This window comes from Mobula birostris, chromosome 5, assembly GCF_030028105.1.
Source record: "Mobula birostris isolate sMobBir1 chromosome 5, sMobBir1.hap1, whole genome shotgun sequence".
Taxonomy (NCBI): domain Eukaryota; kingdom Metazoa; phylum Chordata; class Chondrichthyes; order Myliobatiformes; family Myliobatidae; genus Mobula; species Mobula birostris.
The window spans coordinates 122,093,752-122,109,360 of NC_092374.1; the positions used below are offsets into that span (position 1 = coordinate 122,093,752).

At 40.8% G+C, this 15,609-nt stretch overlaps 1 protein-coding gene across 8 annotated transcripts in view; it reads right to left on the reverse strand.

The window, feature by feature from the left end:
• gtdc1 (glycosyltransferase-like domain containing 1) overlaps positions 1-15,609 on the reverse strand; it is a 364,282-nt gene that overhangs the window by 192,207 nt on the left and 156,466 nt on the right. The gene's annotated exons all lie outside the window — the stretch shown is intronic.

A 15,609-nucleotide genomic window follows, 5' to 3' on the forward strand; every position in this document is an offset into this window, starting at 1 on the left:
GTAAAGCTGTTGGTGAGCTTCCTTGACTGTGGAGGATGTGTACTGGGACCATGAGAAGTTGTGCAAGATGTGAACTCCCAGGAGTCAGAAACTGGCCGCAGTTTCCACTGCTGTGCTGCCCACGTGCGAAAGGGTGTGACTGCTGCCAGCTCTCCTGAAGTTGATATCCATTCTCCTTTGTTTTGCTGACACTGAGGCACCACGTCTCACACTCCTCTACCTTCTCTCCACATCTCAAATAAAGAGCCAGTCAATATAGATTAGATAACATTGGATATTGTCCTAGAGCATCAAAATGTATCTAAATTGGGAGGGAATTATTTTCTGTCTATTTATTGATCGATTGAGATGCAGCGCAGAACAAGCCGTTTGAGCGCACCACCCAAAAACCCCCACCCCACCGATTTAATGCTAGCCTAATCATGGGAAATTTACAATGATCATTCATTTCACTAACAGAAAAAAAAACATTGAAGTACCTTTGATTTAATATTCTATAAAACAGAGGAAATGGCAATTAATGGCAGCTGGAGAAATATAAATAGCAAAAGTAATCGCCTCTTGTGAGGATATTATTTGCTTTTAAGAATCTTTGGTTGATAAACACAGTATAAATAAAATCTGTAATGAAAGGTGTGTAAAAACATGTCCATAATTACATTCAGGGACGTTTTTCGAGGCTGTCCCTCAGAATCAAGGATGGCTTTCTTCCACTCTGGTTTTGAGAGTTCTGAGGTTTCTCTCAAAGCCAAGGTGGGAACAGGAGACTCTACCATAGTGGGAGCAGGTCAGTAAGTCGGCTGTCATTATGTAGGGACTCCGTGGGCTCAGGTGCTTGGTCTTGTGCTTCTCAATATCATCCAGAATATCCCTTCTCTGCTTTCAACATTCATGCAACAGAAATTCCCAAGGATCAGTGGGACTATCCTATTTTCAGCAAGGAGGCTTTTAGCACAACCGTGAACCTTTTCCTCTGTCCACTTGGTAACCAGACTTCAGAACAATGTGTTCACTTGAAGAGTGTAAAGTCAGGCAAGCAAGCAGCATGGTCTGCCGAATGCATATAATTGAGTTAAATTAGGGCCTTAATGTGCAGGGTGTTGGCCTGAGCGATCACTGACATTAGTTCATAACCTGCTAATGAATTTGGAGAATTTTGTAGACGCAGCTCAGGCAATACCTTTCCAATGGCTGTTATAGTCAGTCCGGGTCTTAGAAACTGCTGTCCAATGAACCATGAATCGTGCCCAAGTTCTTTTTCTTCAAATGCCCCTTTCCTGAACTGACCAAAGACCCTGCAAGCGTAGTGAAGGTGAAAATTAATTTCTCAAACATGAGAAAATCTGCAGTGGCTGGAAATCCAAAGCAACACATTCAAAATGCTAAAGACCTTATGAAGGACTTGGCCCGAAACGTCGACTGTTTACTCTTTTCCATAGATGCTGCCTGACCTATTGAGTTCCTCCAGCATTTTGTGTGTGTTGCAATGAATGTCTGCCTTCTCTAACAGGTGAGAAATGGTTACTACAGAAGGTTCTTGCTGCCTCAGGGAAAGTCATCATCAGACTGCTCCTCAGTTGCTTCTTTGTAGTGATGAAAGTGCTGGTCCCTAAGCTTAATGTGGATTTCATTGATCTAGAAGCACAACAGATGTTATCTTCTCTGCTCTACATCTCCATGATAAAAGCAGACAACAACACCGACCACTGCACCTGGCCTTTATTGACCAGGAGGGACTGTGGAGCGCTCTCTTCAATTTAGATGCTCACAATATTAGTCTCCATCTTTTGTTTGCTGCAAAATATAATGGCTCTGTGATGTTCAGCTACGATGTGCCAGAATAGGTACAATATTTATCAGTTTCTATTATCATAAATTTTAACATGTTTATCACTGTGGTCTATCAATACAATGTAAATACAAAGAGACAATTTTCTTTCTTGGAATCTTTACAAAGATTACTTTCACTTAACATGCAATGAGCAAAATTAAATACTTTAAACAGGAATCCTTTGTTCAAAGATAATGTAATAATACAATCACACACACAAATTATGCATTTATAAATACAAACATAACTTATAAATAAATATGCATGGCAATGATTTATAAATATTACATGTGTAAAAAGTTAATGCTGCATGAAGAACATCCAGAGACAGATCTTTAAAAGGCTGCTTCAATTGCTTTGTTTTAGAGTATCAAGCCAATCAAATGTGCACACAGCTGATATTCAGCCTCATCATTTTAATTACCGGTTTGTTCAAAACACTGGATAAATTTACACCTGTATCAATACTTACCTACACGTTCATGCTTCAGTAGTGCATTAACGCAACCTACTACTTACACATGAAACTGCTGCCACAACAATATCCTGTAGGTGCTGAATACATTAAATCACTGGAACAAAACTAAGCAGTCTACTCTATATTAATGGCAAGCAACTGGCACAGTCAATACACTGCACATTGAACATATGTTCATTTCAATCCCGTGAACAAAAACATATGAAACAGAAGAAGCATCCGATCTACCTCTGCACCATTTCCATTCACAATCCCCAAATCTCTTGATTGTTTAAAGTCTAGAAATCCATTGAACTCTGCTTTGAATGAGTTCAATGACTGGGTCATCACTGCTCACCAAGGCAGAGACTTCTAGAGAATTATCACCACTGAGTGAAGCACATTTTCCTTAGTTGTGTGCTAAAGAGCCTAGTCCTTATTCTGAGATCTTCCAAATTCCTCAGCCAGGGAAACATCTTCCAAGCATATCGAGTCCTGGAAAATGCTTCAATGTTTATATCCTTTACCCTCTAGAGAATATAGGCCTAAGCTACTAAAACTCCCCTTTTTCATCCAACGGCCTTTCCTAGAACTAATCTAGTGAATCATTGTTGTATTCTCTGTATGGCAAGAACATTATTTCTTTGGTAAGAAGACCAAATCTCTGAAAAATGATCCATTGAAACCCTGATAGGAGTTTATAATGTTATGAGGGGTAGAGATTGAGTAGACAGTTGATACCTATTCCCAGAGTCAAAAGTACATACTCTCTGGTGTGAGACGTTAAGGTGAGAGAGGCAAATTCAAAAGAGATACTCAAGACTTTTTTCTAAAAACGAAGATTGATGGGCATCTATCAAAAACACAAGAAAGTCTGCAGATGCTGGAAATCCAAAGCAACACACACCATACGCTGGTCAGGCAGCATCTATGGAAAATAATAAACAGTCGATGTTTTGGACCAAGACCCTTCTTCAGGACTGAGAAGAAAGGGGGAAGATGACAGAATTTAAAAAAAGGTGGGGCAAGGGGAAGAGGCTAGCTGAAAGGTGATAGGTGAAGCCAGGTGAGTGGGAAAGGTCAAGGGCTGGAGAAGAAAGAATCTGATAGGAGAGGAGAGCAGACCACAGGAGAAAGGAGAGGAGGAGGGGACCCGGGGGAAGTTATAGACTGGTGAAAAGAAGTAAAAGACCAAAGTGGGGAATAGAGGGAGGGGTGGAATTTGTTTGCCAATATTCATGCCATCAGGTTGGAGGCTACCCAGACGGAATAGAAGGTGTTGCTCCTCCACCCTGAAAGTGGCCTTATTTTGGTACAAGAGTAGGCCATGGATCAACACACTGGATGAGAATCGGAATTAAAATGGTTGGCCACTGGGAAGTCCCACTTGTGGCAGAGGGGCTCGAGGAAGCGGTCCCCCAATTTACGACAGGTTTCATCAACGTAGAGGAGACTGCAATTGACAACCCCAGCAGATTCACAGGTGAAGTGTTGTCTCACCTGGACGGACTGTTTGGAACCCCAAATAGAGGTGAGGGAGGAGGTGTATGGGCAGATGTAGCACTTTAGCCACTTGTTAGTGTTAAGTGCCTGGAGGGAGTTTAGTGGGGAGGATCGAATTGATGGGCATCTGGAATACAGTGTTAGTGATGATAGTAGAGGCACATATAATAGGGGTGTTTGAAAAGTTCTTTGACAAGTACATGAATATGCAAATAGTGGAGAGAATTGGACTTTCTATAGGGAGTAAGGATTAGTTTAGCTGGGGGTTTAATTGGTTTAGCACAGTATCATGGGCCAAAGGACCTATTCCTGAGCTGTACTGTTTGAAATTCTGTTCTAATGTAATTGCAAGAATACCCTTTGCACTCTCAAGCACACATAAAGACAAGTAGGAATTGGCAATATTTTTTTTAAAACCTGTGATATATGCCAGAACAATTCTGAATGCTTTCATAGAATGGGATGTGATGCAAAGAAAACATTATTAGCATTCTTGTTAAATTTACACCGATAAACAACTAAAACCACCCAGTTAATTGTGAGCATGCACTATACTCTGCAAAGGCAATATATACAAAAGCAATATGTGCAGCATGCAGGTGTCAAAAAAATGGAACTTCCAGGCAGCTGACATTTTAATTCCCATTCCGACATGTCGATCCGTAGCCTCCTCTTGTGCCAAGGTGAGGCTACCCTCAGAGTGGAGGAACAACACTTTATATTCTGTCTGGCTACTTTCCAACCTGATAGCATGAATATCGATTTCTCCTTCTGGTAAACAAATCCTTCCTCCCACCTATCCCCACAATACCCCTTACTACTTTTTACCTGCCTATTATTTCCCCCTGGGTCCATCCCCTTCCTCCTTCCCTTTCCTATCAAAATTTTTCTTCTCCAGCCTTTGAACTTTCCCACCTACCTGGCTTCACCTATCACTTCCAGGTATCTTCTTTCCCCTCCACCAACACCTTTTAATTCAAGGCATTTCATCTGTCTCTCTCAGTCCTAAAGACGGGCCTCAGCCCAAAATGTCAATGTTTTATTCTTTTCCATGGATGCAGCCTGACCTGCTGAAATCCTCCAGCATTGTGTGTGTGTTGCTTTGGATTTCCAGCATCTGCAGAATTTTTTTCGTGTTTGTCATAAAAATCATGATGTAGTTCTGGGAGCTCCATGTCATGTTCTTCTTGGTATGGCTTCGCACTTCAGTGAGGGAGTTATAATTAAACATGCTTTAAGAGGCATCATTGTATACCAAATTGGTCCTTAATGCAGGACTAATTTACTATACATCAAAAAACCACATATGATTACCAGACTTTGCTCCTTGATTTTGAACTGAATTCTGCGCAGACTTATTTCACGTATTGTTGTTACCCGATTATTAATGTAATGCTCAGCTATATTGGCTCGTATATGTCTAGGGGAAATCCCGCTGGGTTGGTTGCCGCCCGAATCAATCCCAAACGTCAATCATCAGCCAGCACACACAGTACGTTTTACCAGGTACACTTTATAGATATTACTAAGTCTATGAAATTAATATAAGTTCGATACAGAAAAGGAAGTAATGGGGAAAAAAAAGGCGCCAGACTTATCAAAGTCCAAGTTCTTCGTGCACAAGTTGGAGCTTAGAAATCCTTGGCGACCACCCGGACCCTGTCGACTCGCGGCTCGGGACCACCCGGACCCCGTCGACTCGCGGCTCGGGACCACCCGGACCCCGTCGACTCGCGGCTCGGGACCACCCGGACCCCGTCGACTCGCGGCTCGGGACCACCCGGACCCCGTCGACTCGCGGCTCGGGACCACCCGGACCCCGTCGGCTCGTGGCTCGGGACCACCCGGACCCCGTCGACTCGCGGCTCGGGACCACACGGAGTGATCGATCGGAGCCTTCCCACACATCTGTCGTCCTCTCCGTCTCCCCGCCAAAGATCCCCGTTCCCAGTCTTATGAGACAGCATTATCACCCCAAGAAATGATAACATGAACATCCATTGGCTAATAGCACCCTGCTGTCTGTATTAACCCAAGCAAATGTCTAGCGAGAGACTTCCTCAGCATTTAACATAACATAGAAGCCATTTTAATCCACATACGCAGCAATTTAAAAGATTAACATAACAAAGAAGCCATTTTAAATTTAACATACAAAGAGACCCCGTACATTAATAATTTTCCAGCGAGTATCATTATAATAAAAGACCCTAAAAAGTTTAACTATAACACTTGCTTTTTTAAAAACATGCTTATATACTTGTACAGAGAGGGAGAAAAGCAAGAATCTTTTGCAGTCATTTAAACACAATATTGGAGAATTTATTGTTGATTGGTGGTGCTTGCAATTTTTTAGAAGAGTATTTATATGTACATTCAGTCAGATTTTATTAGGTGCACCTGCTTGTCAAATATCACGTGGCAGCAAGTCAATGCATAAAAGTATGCAGACATGGTCAAGAGGCTCTGTTGGTGTTCTGACCAAACATCAGAATAGAGAAGTGTGAACTAAGTGACTTGCCCATGAAATAATTGCTGGTGCCAGGTGGAGTGGTTTGAGAATCTCAGAAACTGCTGATCTCCTGGGATTTTCACACACAACAATTTCTACAGTTTACAGAGAATGGTGTAAAAAACAAAAAAAAAATCCGACAAGCAGCCGTTCTGTGGGTAAAAGTGTCTCGTTAACAAGAGGGGTCAGGGCGAATGATCAGACTGATTTAAGCTGACAGGAAGGCAACAGTAACTCAGACAGGCTGCATAACTGTGTGGTATGGGGGTGGGGGGGCAAGGGTCCTGCACAGGATAGCAAGAAGCTACAGAAAGTTGTAAAATTAGTCAACACCATCATGGGTATAGCCTCCACAGTATCCAAAACATCTTCAAGGAGCAGTGCCTCAGAAAAGTGTCTCTTCTCATTGTTACCATCAGGAAAGATTCACTTTTAGCAATTCAGGAACAGCTCCTTCCCCTTCCCCTCTGCCATCCAAATTTGAAATAGGCATTGAACACATGACCACTACCTGCTTTCTTTTTGCACTTTTTTTCATTTAACTGTTTAATGTATTATATATAGTAATTGATTACTTATTTATTTGATATTTAACATGTTTGCGTTGAACTGCTGCCGCTAAGTTTATGAACTTCACGACACATGTCGGTTATATTAAACCTGATTCGGATTCTGATAACCACGTGTTACAACAGTGGTGTGCAGAAGACCATCTGTGAACACACAACACGTTGAACATTTAAATGGATGGGGTACAGCTACAGAATACTACACCGAGTTCCACGCCTGTACCTAATAAAGTGGCCACTGAGTGTACATTGGAGCAGGAGTTCTTTTTCAGTAATATTTACATTTGTAAATAGTTTAAAATTAATCTGTAAATAACGTTAGTGTTCCAGTTACAAATATGGTCACTATCAAGTAGTAATTTGCAAGCTATCTCTGCAGAGGAAACCACGGAGCAAAAGAGATGATTGCTAAATTGTAATCTCCTTTAATAACCCACTTTTAAATCCAAATTAAACTTTTCATTAACACCATGTACACGTTGAAAGAGGAAGCCACCAACCCTTGAGAGCTCACTAAATGATGAAAATGCATAAAAAAAGAACTTGACCACTTAACCAATGAACGGACTTTGAGGTTAAGTTGATTTATTGTAAACATTTAACCTTTAAGCTGCCAATGGGTCCAGAAAGACTTATCATTTTATTTTCATTCTGAATCTTAGATTTCACCTCAATATTAACAACTGGCTACAAATTCATGCCAGAATCCAACTTCTCAAGCAACCAAAGCCCAAAGTGTGACTTGATATTAGTGTACAGACTTAATGAAGTTCTGGGCTGCTCAAAAGAAAGGATGAGGAAATCAACACAGTACTAGTTAAGAAGTAGTTTGATTGATCTGGTTCGTCTCAGACGTTATAGTCGGGTACCTCTTGTTGCCTCCCAGAATGAAAAAAGGGCAACATCCAATACTGACTTCAGCAACTTCCTGCCAAACTAAGAACCACAAACCCCCTTCCCACCTGCCTTACGAGAATACATTATCATATCTTACCCCTATTTACCAGTACCCACTATTTCAAAGTAACTGTTAGGATTCTCTCCTCTAAAAAGATCTACTCTGTTCTTTGAATAACAATGTTGAACTCCAGCCTTTTCCTATCCAAAACCCCTAAAAGTATACCATGCGTGCACTGACTATCTCCACAGTAAATCCATAACAATGCGTAAATATGACCAAAGTGTCTATTCTTCTACCCACCCTTATAAAGATACCATTTCATTTTCTCTGTTTCTTTATCTCCATCACATCTGTTCCAAGAATGAGGCTTTACTTTCCAGGGCATCAGAGATGTCCTTCTTCCTCAAAGAACAGGGTTTCCTTTCCTCCACTATTAATGCTGCCCTCACCTACATCTTCTCCACATCCCAGACATCCACGTTTATCCCATCTTCCCGCCACCTTAACAGTGATAAGAGTTCATCTTGTCATTACCTACCACCCAATGAGCCTCCACATTTAACACATCATTCTCCACAACTTTCGCGATCTCCAAAGAGATTCTACCAACAAATTTATAGTTACCTATCTCCCTACTCCACTCTTCACTTTCTGCAAGGACTGTTCCATCCGTGATTCCCTTGTCCACTCCCCACTAATCTACGTCCCGGCATTTATCCCTGAAAAGAACCAAAGTGCTGCACTTGCCCATTCACCTCCTCCTTCACTTCCATTCAGGGCTCCAAACAGATCTTCCAGGTGAACACTTCACCTGTGAATCTAATAGGGGTCATCTGTTGTATCCAGTGCTCCCAATGCTCTACATTGGTGAGTCCTGTTGTAAAATGGGGGTCCTCTTCGTCGAGCACCTCTACTCCATCTGCAAAAAACTTCCCAATTGCCAAACTTTTAAATTTCCATTCCCATTGCACATATCAGCCCATGGCCTCATCTTGTGCCACTATGAGGCCACCCTCAGAGTGGAGGAGCAACACCTCATTTCAACTGTGTAGCCTCCAACCTGATGGCATGAATATCAATTTCTTTTCTAGTAAAATAACTCATTTCCCCTCTTCTTCCACTCTGGCCTCCTACTTCTTCTCATCAGCTTATCACCTAGTGCCCTTCTTCCTTTCCTTTCTCCTATGGTCCACTGTCCTCTCCAGCCCTTTCCCATTCCCACCACTCTGACTTCACCCATCACCTTCTAGCTATTCTTTCCCCTCCCACCACCTTTTCATTCTGGCATCTTCCCACTTCCTTTCCAGTCCTGAAAAAGGGTTTTGGCCCAAAACGTCGATCGTTTATTTACATGAATACTAACTGACCTGCTGAGTTCCTCCAGCATTTTGTGTATGGTGCTTGGCAATACGATATTCTGTTCTTAAAAACATTTTTACCTACCTTGTTTGTCTTCGATGTAATTTTTGTCACACCATACACCATACTCCTATATTACCTCTCTGTTGTTTCACTCTTTTCCTCACCTATCCAACCATTGCCACAGCACTTCCAGCCAAGGCTTCCCTTCCCAAGCATGTGTTGTAGCTCAGGGGATTATACATCTTCCAGCTGTGCTGTCTGCCTCCCTCATTCTCCCTTGGCTCATTGGTTACACTACTTATGGGCAATGGTGAGCTCTGATCTCCCTTTATCCCTTGAATGTCTCATGGCAGTCAGACAGCTTATCATATATCTCGATTTGCAGGAATAGCAGTTTCCTGTGGCCATTTGGCCCATCAAATCTGCTCCACCATACTATCATGGCTGACTTATTATCCCCCTCAACCCCATTCTCCTGTCTTCTTTCCATAACCTTTGACACGAACCAATCAAGAAACTATCAACGACAGTTTTAAATATAACCAATGACTTGGCATCCACAGCCATATGCCAATGAATTCCACAGATACACCACACTGACAAAAGAAATTACTCCTCATCTCTGTTCTAAAGGGACATCCTTGTATTTTGAGGCTATGCCCTCTGGTCTGAGACTCCCCTACTATAGGAAACATCCTCTCCATTTTCGCTCTATCCAGGCTTTTCAATATTTGATAGGCTTTAATGAGATCCCACTTCATCCTTCTAAACTCCAGCGAGTACAGCCCTGGAGCCATCCAATGCTCCTCATACATTAACCCTTCATTCCTGGGATCTTTCTTGTGAACCTCTTCTGGACCCTCCCCAATGCCAGCACATTTTTTCTTGAGGTAATAAACTGGATTAGACATTGGCTTTGTGGAAGAAGCCAGAGAGTGGTAGTCAATGATTGCCTCTCTGACTGGAGGCCTGTGACTAGTGGTGTGCCACAGGGATCGGTACTGGGTCCCCTGTTGTTTGTCATCTTTATCAATGATCTGGATGATAATGTGGTTAACTGAATCAACAAATTTGCGGATGACACCAAGATTGGGGCTGTAGTGCACAGTGAGTAAAGCTATCATGCCTCGCAGAGGGATCTGCATCAGCTGGAAAAAAAGGGCTGAAAAATGACAGATGGAATTTAATACAGTCAAGTGTGAAGTTTTGCACTTTGGTAGAACCAACAAGGGTAGGTCTCATACGGTGGACGGTAGGGTACTGAGGAGTGCGGTAGAAAAAGGCATTTGGGAATACAGGTACATAATTCATTGAAAATGGTGTCACACGTAGATAGGGTCATAAAGAAAGCTTTTGGCACATTGGCCTTTATAAATCAATGTAGTGAGTACAGAAGATAGGATGTTATGCTTAAGTTGTATAAGACATGGGTGAGGCCAAATTTGGAGTATTATGTGCAGTTTTGGTCACCTACCAACAGGAAAGATGTAAACATGGTTGAAAGAGTGTAGAGAACATGTAGAAGGATGGTGCCAGGTCTGGAGGACCTGAGTTATAAGGAAAGATTGAATAGGTTAGGACTGTATTCTTTGGACATTAAAGATTAAGAGGAGATTTGCTGGAGGTATATAAAATTATGAGGGGTATAGATAGGGTAAAGGCAAGCAGGCTTTTTCCACTGATGTTGGGAGGGACTACAACCAGAGGCCATGGCTTAAGAGTGAAAGGTGAAAAGTTTAAGGGAAACATGAGGGGAAGCTTCTTCACTCAGTGGGTCGTGAGATGTGGAATGAGCTGCTGGTCCAGGCGAGCTTGGTTTCAACGTTTAAGAGAAGTTTGGATAGGTACATGGATAGTAGGGATATGAAGGGCTATGGTCCCGTTGGAAGTAGGCAGTTTAAAAGGATTTTGACATGGATGATGTGGGCTGAAAAACCTGTTTCTGTGCTGTACTTCTCTATGACTCTACAAGGAATACAAAACTGTTCACCATATTCCATGTGTGGTCTGACCAATGCCTTATAAAGCCTCAGCAGAAGATCCTTGATTTTAGATTCTAGTCGTCTCAGGGAATACTGGGTCAAACAGTCTGCTGCACTCACAGAAACTCGAGGCTGCACCCTCTCCACAGCTATCATAAATATTTGTGCTGCAGTCTCTGATATTCATAAGCACTAACAATAAGAATGTGTCAAGAAGTGTCAGCAGTCAAAAATTTAAAAATATATTCATACTCTACAAATCAATTTAAAATAGTGGAAATAATTCAAATAAATAATTATAAAGCTACTTTTTTTAAAATTTTCCTGACAACTAATGTTTTCTGTTCATTTAAATGAGCCTCTTGTGATAGCACAAAATTTAACCTGCTATGGGCGCACGCAGTGTTTGGGAAGCCCTCAGGAGTTCTTGCTGACCCATTAGACACTTGAGGAGTCCACCAGAGCATCATGGGGGTGGGGGGTGGGGCTGCCGAAAGCTATGGAAAGCAGGTCTTGACTGGTGATACTATGGTAAGTCTTAGCATTAGGACTGCTCTCAGAGTGAAAGACCTGGCTAGATACTGTAATTCTATCACAAGGACAATAGCACTAATAGCACCTTACACTTCTATTGTGTCTTTCACATAAAAAGGTCATTCCAGGTAGCAAAATCCCCTCCATGTTCACTTGCAAAACATATTGCTGTTCTTCTGTTACTGTTCAATCCCTAACTGGACTCCATAACTAGCTACATTGTTAGAGTACCATCACTGTGTGAATTACAACAGCTTAAGGGAACAGCTTACCATGTCAAGGGCAATAGATAATGGGGAGTAAATGCAAGCTTTGACAGTGATGTGCATACACAAGAAGTGATAAAATAGTAACATTCTTCATTAAAACTGGGCAAAGAATGTAAGAATATTCTCAGTAGGTTCTCATCCCTGGTAAATAATATAAGACCCCAGCATGGTCAACGGACTCCCCAAGTAAGCAAATGCCGAAACAAACTTGATTGTAGAAATGTACTGCGTTAGAGAAAATATGCTAGAGGGTTTTGTTCCCATTTCTTTGCCACTCTTCCTCAATAATCTTACTGGCACACTGATGCTGTAAACTGTTCTTCAGCTTATATTCAAAAGTCTTTTAAATGTGGGGAAAAAAAACAAAGCTTTTAGACTATGATACTTAGTGGAAATGTTTTTTCTCCCCACTATCTTGACACCTCCTAAATTCTAGAGAATACAACCTACTCTTGTGTTATCTCTTCTCATAAATTAATCCCTGAGTTAGGGCACTATTCTGGTGAATTTTTGTAGCACTCCCGACAAAGCCAAGATATCCTTCTTAAAATATGATGTTTTATATGACCACACAGTTCTCCAGGTGTGGTCTAGCCTGGGATTAGTATAACCACAGCACAATTTTAACATTTTCCTCAAGAACATTGATAACGATGAAAAGAAATAAGGCTCCTCTCTTTCAAGACCACCTTTGCTTTCTTTATTTGATTTCAAAGTATCGTCCAGATACTATAAACTGTCAAGAGGAAAATGAAACCAAGATTTCTTTGCTTCTAATGTGTAGGCCACCCTCAGGGTAGAGGAACAACATTTTATATCCGTCTGGCTACTCTCAAACCTGAGGGTAGAAATATCGGTTTCCCCTTCTTGTAAATAAATTCCCCCCTTCCTTTATTCTCCACACTGACCTTTTACTTCTTTTCAGCTGCCTATTATTTTCCCTTGGGTCCCCTCTTCCTTTCCTTTCTCCTATGGTCCATTTTCTTCTCCTGTCAGATTTTTTCTTCTCTGGCCCTTTACCTTTCCTGTCCACCTTCACGTATCATCTTCCTTCTCAGTCCTGAAAAAGGGTTTTGGCCCAAAAAATTGACTGTCTATCCACTTCCAGGGATGCTGCCTGACCTGCCAAGTTCCTCCAGCATTTTGTGTGCGTAGTTGTATTGTTCTCTTTCCGTCGGTTTTCTCTCCCGTAGATACGAGATCATTGTTGGCTTACAGATCTAGCAGCTTCTCAAATATTATTTTACTTAAATCATCATACTTTAAGCCTAAAACATTGAGAGTTGGCTGAGTTCATGGGAACCCTATGTGCACAATTTGAGTTCCACCACTGGAAAGCTGGATCTCTAGACAATTTTCCCCTTCTAGCCCAAGGACATAGGGAATAACTGTTGCCAAGAAATACAACGTCAGATTTGATTACTGGTTTGCCTTAAATTTTCCTGGTATGTATGGTTTGATATTGCAGGAGGCAGTGCCCTTATCTACTATTCCTCTAGCTGAACCTCTGCCAATACCTACATACATTCCGTGACACAAAAGTTGTTACTTTTATACAACTAGCACTCAGTGTGTAAAAGGGAATGTCAGCCCACCCAATGAGCAGAGACAGCAGAAGTCACTGTCATCTCTGAGCAAAAACATATACCCAGATTATAGCATAAACTCAATTTTGGTCATTTTTGTTTTTAATTTTTAATAATCTTCAAAGTTGTTACTAAGGTCCAGGCCTGTATTATATGGGGGCAATAATTTAGCCAGTAAGATGCTCAATGCCTTTGAAGTCCAATATTAGAATTGTCAGAAGAACTTGTGTCATAACTGCTTCCTGAAGACAGCAGATGCACATGACACCTGAACTAACGCTCTGGTACACCTGTAAACCTGGCCCAAATCACATCCCATCTGGGTCATATACAATATAGGTTCATAATCTAAAATGATGGCTTAATTTTCATTTCAAACACATGTGCCTTACATTTTGAACATGATAACTTTTTCTTCTTGCAAGCAATTCTTCATGCAAATATTCGTCTCCAATTCAATTGTTTCAATGTCAAATCTCTTTTACACAGATATCAACAGCAAGAAAGCTAAATGAACTGATTAAAAAAAAGCTCTCATGTTAGAAAGAAAACTCTCATTTTGACCGATGTCACCTTACAGAGGGAATGTTTCTGCAGGTGTAGATGAATGTCATTAGATAATAGAAAATATGCAAATGTACCACAATCTCAGTTTTGATATGTACAATCAAATGAATTCCATTACTGTACAGTAATGACTTAAGCAGCTTATAATTACTAAAACAAACTGGGCTAATAATACTTTACTGTTCACAGTGAGATAAATGAGCTCTTCTATACTGTTATCACAAATGCAGTTTAAATAGCATGCCATGCTCACGCATGGAATAAGAAAGCAAGCTGAAAGTGAGCCTACATTATAATCTTTAATGTATTGATGGTGACAAATGATAGACCATCAGAATGAGCATTTAATGTTTTTGTACCTATGAAGGAAAAATTGAATATTAATGTGGTCAATCATAATGTCATTTGTGAAACATAATATACTCACTTCGCGTTTTGGTGAAGTTGGTCTATATTTTTGTGGCGGGGGATCATTTTTTTTCGTGCATCCACTATTTAGTTCAGGTTTTCTATTAGCTATCAATCAGTGTCATAGTTGTGGCAGATCCCAAGTTCTTATTTGATTATAACATTACTGTGCTTTGGAAAACTAAAAATGAATGTTTCAGTGAGGCAAAACAGATTAAAAGGTAGCAGAAATCTTTACCATTTATTTTAAGCAAAACAATTTGCAACTCAGCTTTTTGCTTCCCTGACTATAGATCCAATAGCAACACCAGTGAAAGTAATCATTATCTTAGCTTCACCGCTAACTGTGGAAGCCGTTGGGGAAAAAAAAAACTCACATTCCTGGTGACCTGCACTATTTAAAAAAGATTTGAGCTTTTTGTTTGATAATGTTAAACTTGGAGGGGGACGAATTATCAAAATTTTATTTGATTTTTATGTGTTTGGCTCAGTTAGTTGTCAGTCGCAAATAAATTTTCTCTTATGCCAACATCAGCTCCTACAAGCTTATCTGCTATTTTAGATTTCATATGACATACTGCAGAAATCAAGTAAAACATGAGAAAATATTCAGGGTTATGTATTATTGTGCGATGTGGTAAAACAACCCTTCAAAAAAAAAACTAAAAATAAATGGTTGCTCAACAAATACTTCTTTTTGAAAAAGGACTATAGACACTGTCAATCATCTACAAATATATCTATGTACTCATTAAACTGTATTTGGGTGCCACAGTAGTGCACAATGCTATTACAGATCAGAGCGTCACAGAGTTCAGAGTTCAATTCTCGCGTCCTCTGTAAGGAGACTCTGTACATCTTCCCCGGGGAATGCGTAGATTTTCTGTGGGTGATCTGGTTTCCTCCCACAGTCCAAAGACGTACTGGGTCTGTAATTAGTGACTGTACATTGTCACGTGATTAGGTTAAGGTTAAATCAGGGTTTGTGGGATTGGTGGGGTAGCGCAGCTCGAAGGGCTGGATAAATAAAAATAAACTTAGATTCAATAAGTTCTCAGTTTGGGCATTCGTGTGAGTAAGTTAGAAAACCAAGAAAAATACTACAGTACTCATGTTAGCCCTTTAAAG